General features: G+C 43.5%; 1 long non-coding RNA gene across 1 annotated transcript; it reads right to left on the reverse strand.

The window, feature by feature from the left end:
* Window positions 1–134: 134 nt before the first annotated feature.
* LOC143417117 (uncharacterized) lies at window positions 135–4,912 on the reverse strand. The gene is made up of 3 exons (XR_013097331.1): window positions 4,835–4,912; window positions 678–767; window positions 135–457 (listed from the first exon to the last, which is right to left on the reverse strand). It is a non-coding gene; the product is annotated as an uncharacterized LOC143417117 (long non-coding RNA).
* Window positions 4,913–7,334: the final 2,422 nt, after the last annotated feature.

The raw sequence follows: 7,334 nt of genomic DNA on the forward strand, positions 1-7,334 counted from the left end.
CAATGCAGAAATCAGCCAAGTCAAGGAAACCTCAAGGGCCAACAGATTTTCCCCCAGAGGAGGCCCAAGATGATGGCAACCTGCCAGAAGCTACAGGTGAGCACAGCACGGAAGCACAAAGTCTCTCAGAGCTCTCAACTTTATTAAAAGGCCTGATGCAACAGCAGGCTGACCGTGAGGCAAAATGGGAGCAGGACAGACAACGCCAGGATGAACGGTGGCATAGAATGCAACACCAGTTCAGCCAACTGCAGCAGGAGGTCCAGTCGGAGCGCCGGGAGCATCAGATGCTGTGGGAAGGTGCAGTAGCTGATTCCGGAGTGCCTCTGAGTTCCTCAGTGCGGCAAAAGGTGCAGCAACCTGTTCAACAGCGAGGAAACCCCCCTGAATCTTCCGCAGCACCACATTCATCCAATCTGGGCAGAGTAAGCGGTTGGAAAGGCCCGAAGATGCAGCCCTATGGTGAGGATGAAGATATTGAACATTATTTAACCACTTTTGAGAGGATTGCAACAGGATGTCAGTGGCCACAAGAAGAATGGGCACTGCATCTGGCTCCACTTCTTAGTGGTAAAGCACGTGCGGCATATGTTGCTATGGACACTGAAGAAACAATGGACTATGATAAGGTAAAAACCGCCGTTCTTGAAAAATTTGAAATAAGTGCTGAGACTTACCGAACCAGATTTCGCAACATGACGGTGAAGGACGATGAGACACCCAAAGAGCTGCGAACCCGCCTTAAAGACCTATATGAAAAGTGGATGCTTCCAAAGGAGAAGACAAAGGACCAAATAGGAGATGTCATAGTGATGGAACAGTTTCTCAGAGTTCTTAACCCAGAGCTGAGGACCTGGGTGAAAGAGCGCAACCCCACCACTTCAAAAGAAGCTGCAGAGATGGCAGAGGCTTTTCTTGCAGCCCGACGCCCACAAAAAGGGTACATGGTAGGAAAACCCAGTTCAGCCAATGTTTTTGTGGGTAGGTCAGGGGGTGGGAATGGGTACAAAGCTAAAAGCCCTAAACAAAGTTCCCCAATCACTAGCAGTAGCCGCGCTAGAGAAGTAAAGCAGAGAGGCCCGTTGGTGTGTCATGCCTGTGGTCAAGCAGGTCACTTTAAGGCAGATTGCCCAGGTCAGCAAGTCAGTAAGACTTACATGTGTCTTTCACCACAGTGTTTTGACTTGCTAGAGGAAGAAACAGAGTCTCTAGTACCCTCCAGTGATCAGGAGCACACCATCTGTGTTTTCATTGAGGGAAAACCGTGTGTTGCCCTCTTGGATTCAGGCAGTAACCGCACACTTGTCAGGCAAGATTGCCTCCCTAGCGACACCACATTTTGTGGTAAAGTTAAAGTCTGGTGTGTTCATGGTGATAATGTTGATTATCCTATTGCCAATGTTTGCCTTCAAGTTAATGAAAAGGAGTACGTACTTACAGTTGGAGTAATGGATAAACTTCCCTACCAGATTGTGTTGGGCCGGGACATGCCAATTCTTGGGGAGTTATTAGCAAAGACAGAGAAGGACAGAGAAGAGAAGAATCTGCATGTTGCATGTGAAGGTCTGCTAGTAGTCACTAGGTCTGGTAATAAAGCTTCTCAGTCAGAGCCAGGTTTGAGTGAGTTGCCCTATGCAGACAGTGAAATTCCAGATATTGACAGACCAAGTAGGCCGCATATAAAGAAAAGTAAAATGCAGAGAAGACAGGAAAAAGTGAGGGGGACAGAAATTGCTGAGTCACTTCCTGAACCAGAGATCGATGAGCTCCTGGTTGTCCCGAGCAATATTGTCCAACTCCAAAGGGAGGACCCCTCTTTAGCACCTCTGTTTGCTAAGAGCACCCAAGAATCAGCACAGATTACAGACAGAGTACGGGAAGTATTCATTGTTAAGAATGAACGACTATATCGTCGTAGCAAAGTTGGTGACCAGTTGGTTGTTCCCAAAAGCTTAAGACCTGTAGTCTTGCAGTTGGCTCATTCAGTTCCTTGGGCAGGCCACTTAGGACATCTTAAAACCTTTTCCAGAATGGTAACTCGTTTTTTTTGGCCACAGCAATTTTCAGACACTGCCCAGTTTTGCAAATCATGTCCACAGTGTCAGTTGACAGCCCCAAGTAGGAAAGGAGACAGAGCCCCACTCATTCCTATGCCTGTAATAGACGTCCCCTTTTCTCGTGTTGCCATGGATATTGTCGGCCCATTGGAGAGAAGTGGTTCAGGGCATAGGTACATTCTAGTGATTTGTGACTATGCAACAAGGTATCCTGAAGCTTTCCCATTGAGAAGGGTCAAAGCCCGCCAAATAGCTAATTGTCTGATACAGATGTTTTCAAGGGTGGGTATTCCCAAAGAAATCTTGACAGACCAAGGCTCAAACTTCACTTCCAACCTGTTGAAAGAAGTCTACAAACTTCTGGGAATTACCGGAATCAAAACGAGCCCTTATCATCCACAAACTGATGGACTTGTTGAGAGGTTTAATAAAACCCTGAAATCAATGCTGAGGAGGTTCGTAAGAGAATCGGGAAAAGACTGGGACCAATGGCTTCCATTTTTGCTTTTCGCCTATAGAGAGGTACCACAAGCATCAACTGGATTTTCTCCGTTTCAGCTCTTGTACGGCCATAATGTCAGAGGTCCACTGGATGTACTTCGGGAAGCTTGGGAGGAAGCTAGCCCTGAAAAACAGTGCTCTTCCCTCTCTTATGTGTTGAAAATGAGGGACAAGCTTGAACAGTTTCAGGAACTGGCTCATTGTCACCTAGTAAGTGCCCAGCGACGTCAAAAACAGAACTATGATAAGACAGCTCACAGGAGGACCTTTAAAGAAGGACAAAAAGTGTTGCTCCTTTTGCCAACCACTGAAAGCAGTCTCTTAGCCAAATGGCAGGGGCCATTTGTGATAAACAGGAAAGCAGGTCCTGTCACTTATGAGCTCAACATGCCGAATCGTCGGAAAAAGCAACAGGTGTTTCATGTCAACATGTTGAGGGAGTGGATTGAGAAGCCAGAGCAATCACTTCAGTTGTGGGCTCGTGTTGTACTGCAGGAAGAAGAGCCTCAAGAGCAATTCTTTCCCACCAGTACTGAAGAAAAGCTATTTCCGGATTCGAGCCATCTATCACCAGAACAGCAGGAGGAGCTCGCGGCCATAATGCCACAGGAGCTTTTCAGCACAAAGCCAGGCTACACCCATCTTATTCAGCATGACATACACCTGCGTTGTTCGAATCAACCACCCATCAGGGATACCACCTCCAGAGTTCCAGCAAAGCTAATGCCAGCATTGAAACAGGAGGTGGAAGAAATGCTTGCAACAGGGATTATAGAGCCATCTAGAGGTGAGTGGTGTAGCCCTGTGGTACTCGTCCCCAAGAAAAATGATGCAAGACAGAGATTTTGTGTTGACTTCTCAAAACTTAATGCTGTCTCTGCTTTTGATGCATATCCTATGCCAAGAGTGGATGAATTGATTGAGCGCTTGGGTAATGCCAAGTACCTCACAACACTCGACCTTTGTAAAGGTTATTGGCAAGTCCCCCTAACAGAGTCCTCAAGGGATTTAACTACATTCAGGGTTCCCAGCGGACTTTATCGTTTCACAACTATGCCTTTCGGACTACATGGAGCTCCAGCCACGTTCCAGAGGCTGGTGGACTTGGTTCTGAAAGGAGCTGATGGCTATGCAGCAGCGTATATTGACGACATTGTGGTGTTCAGCGAGACATGGGAGGACCATGTGAAACATCTGGCTGATGTCCTGCAACGCATCAGAACAGCTGGACTAGTCATCAACCCTGGGAAATGCCACATTGCACAGACCGAGGTGGAGTACCTGGGATACGTCATTGGGGGTGGGGTCATCCGCCCTCAGGTGAGTAAGGTCGAGAACCTTGCCTCTTGTCCTCCTCCGACTACAAAGAAAAAGTTGAGATCCTTCCTGGGTTTAGCTGGCTGGTATCGTCGTTTCATCCCTAATTTCTCTACAAGATCAGCTATTCTTAGTGATTTAACTCGTAAATCATGCCCCAACAAAATTAAATGGACTCCAGAGTGTGAGGCTGCATTCATGGATTTGAAAAACTGTTTGTGTAATGAGCCTGTGTTGCAGTGTCCAGACTTTACGTGCCCGTTTATTGTACAGACTGATGCTTCAGGAGTTGGGCTGGGAGCTGTGTTGCTGCAAGGTGATGGAGAGGACCAAAGACCTGTGCAGTACATAAGCCGTAAGCTCTTCCCCAGAGAAATGAAGTATTCCACAATTGAAAAAGAAGCTTTGGCAATAAAATGGGCTTTGGACACTCTGAGATACTATCTACTGGGAGGTGAATTTGTGCTTGAAACCGATCATCGAGCTTTACAGTGGATGAGCAGAATGAGAGACACCAACGCAAGGATCACGAGGTGGTATCTTTCATTGCAGCCATATTGTTTTAAGATTCGATATAGGGCAGGGAAAAAGAATGTTGTGGCAGACTTTCTTTCCCGTTCCTATGAAGAGTAACGGACTTAAGGGGGGGGGGAATGTGACAAAGTGGCTAGGACAGAATTCATTTGCCATTTGTCACTTGCGTATATTGTTATTCTGTGTTCTGTTATTTTACAGTCAGCCATAATGCTTTAATTTAGACAGTGCTGGTGTAACTTCTCTTAACACACAATATCCCGGGTTTTGTTTGTGTAACTACTGCTACAGTAGTTACATTCTTTACATCCATGCATGTGTTTTAAAGCAAACACTACTAACCATCAGATCATCTGAATTTTCTTCTGTTTACAGGCACATGTCTAGTAAATTATGTTTCTTTATGTTGCTTTGGTTATACTTACCATGGTGTCCATGTTGTGCATTCAGGTCCTGTATGTGAGACGGGTGTATGGGAAGGGCCGCCCACTACTTCCTGTTTATATAGGGTCATGAGGGCAATGATTGGATCACTGGGTGTAACCAAATGGAGGGTTTTCATTTTGTATAGTATTGTTTGTTTTCTTTAAAGTAGCCTTTTGAGTTATATTGTATGCAGTGTTTTACTTTACAAACCATTTAGTTGAGTAAATGAGTTTGTCAGTTTCATGCATGACTTTATTCCTGTTCTTTGTTTAGAATTGTATTATTTGGTTTGACCTATTTTGTTCAATGGTAGGGGCTAACGAGGTCAGGTGTGGGCAAAGTCTTGTATAAAGCCAGTGGGATTTTTGCATGCCTGATTGATTGTTTTATGGTAAAAGGGAGATGCTAGCAATAAAGTATGCTTAAAAAGAACTTCAATTGTCTGCTAATGCTATTTACTTATCACCTTCCTTGCTGCTTAAGTTATGCTACATCACACTATCACTAAATCAAATTAAACATACATTTGTAATGACGCTGCTTCAGTTTACAATATGGTTCATTCGTTTGGTCAGCAGGTGGCGGTATCCTCGTACACCGGGGAGTAAACTGCCATTAAATCAAACAGAAGAAGAAGAAAAAATCTGCACATGCGCAGTACGGATCGGGTAGACTCGATTTGTACGGTCCAACTTTGCACATGTGCAGTAAGGATCGGGGAGTCCTGATCGGTAACTATCTTTTTATTTTTTGTTTTTGTCTACATTATATTGAAATGCTTCATTATTGCAAACATTTTAAGAGATACTTATTATTCTTAACATCTTAACAGATACTCTGACCCGTAACTATCGTAAAACGCTCCAACCGGAAGTAGACGCCGTTCGCGCATGGGATCGGGTTTCCGGTACGGATCGGGTAGTGACAGGAACTAACTGGGCGCTAACCGTGTCACTCAAATACATTAACTGTCACAATATTAGCAAATAGAGGACGTGACATAAGATTTGCGCATGCGTGGTACTGATCGGGTTTCCGGTACAGATCAGGTAGTGACAGAGCGCCCTTTTGTTGTTGTTGTAGTGTTAAGCTAATAGGCAGAATGCTACAGGCATAGGGCTTTGGAGTTGACGTAACACTGCAGTGCATTGTGGGTTCACAGCACCATCTTAGAAGGCCACAAATCAAAACAAACACACTGTGTTGGAAGGACAACTGCCAGAACCATGCTTAAAATCAGCTCAAAAGTCAAAGGACTGTTTCGAGACCGATTGCGCCCAGACACCAAGAGACGGTACTTGGAAAAAATAGCATGCATCGGTAATGTGGACCCGTATGAAATACGGCAGTGGAGTAGAAACCCTAAAGACCTACCGCCATTGTCCTACCCTGATACCTTTTCGTACCTTGTCTGTGGAGTCAGCGCATACACGGCGAATCATTTTCGGAATTATAAATCCCTGGAGGCGTACATCTAATTCACAAATGGTTGGGCACAAGATTTGGCCGTTTTTAGAATAGAATAGAATAGAATAGAATTCAACTTTATTGTCATTGCACATGTCACAGGTACAGGGCAACGAAATGCAGTTTGCATCCATCCAGGAGTGCTTTAGCCATGATATAGATATATTACAATATATATTAGCAATAATATAGATATGTAATTATATTACAGAAATGGGTCTATTACGGTATGTAATATGTACACGGTATAAAGTATGTTATGAATATGCTATAACTATAAGTATGTACAGGCTGTAGTGAGTACAAACTATGTACAGGCTATGAACAGGATATAAATATGAAAAAAAACTATACAGAATATGAAATAAAGAACTATACAGAAATATGAGATATGCAGCTATACAGAAATGGGAACTATGCAAGTTGTAAACAGTTGTAGAATTAAAAAATATCGTATGATTATTTACACATAACTATACAGTAGTATAGTTAAGAGGCTATATACAGGGAGTGCAGAATTATTAGGCAAGTTGTATTTTTGAGGAATAATTTTGTTATTGAACAACAACCATGTTCTCAATGAACCCAAAAAACTCATTAGCTGAATGTTTGTGGAAGTAGTTTTTAGTTTGTTTTTAGTTTTAGCTATTTTAGGGGGATATCTGTGTGTGCAGGTGACTATTACTGTGCATAATTATTAGGCAACTTAACAAAAAACAAATATATACCCATTTCAATTATTTATTTTTACCAGTGAAACCAATATAACATCTCCACATTCACAAATATACATTTCTGACATTGAAAAACAAAACAAAAACAAATCAGCGACCAATATAGCCACCTTTCTTTGCAAGGACACTCAAAAGCCTGCCATCCATGGATTCTGTCAGTGTTTTGATCTGTTCACCATCAACATTGCGTGCAGCAGCAACCACAGCCTCCCAGACACTGTTCAGAGAGGTGTACTGTTTTCCCTCCTTGTAAATCTCACATTTAATGATGGACCACAGGTTCTCAATGGGGTTCAGA

This window comes from Maylandia zebra, linkage group LG3 (genome assembly GCF_041146795.1).
Source record: "Maylandia zebra isolate NMK-2024a linkage group LG3, Mzebra_GT3a, whole genome shotgun sequence".
Taxonomy (NCBI): domain Eukaryota; kingdom Metazoa; phylum Chordata; class Actinopteri; order Cichliformes; family Cichlidae; genus Maylandia; species Maylandia zebra.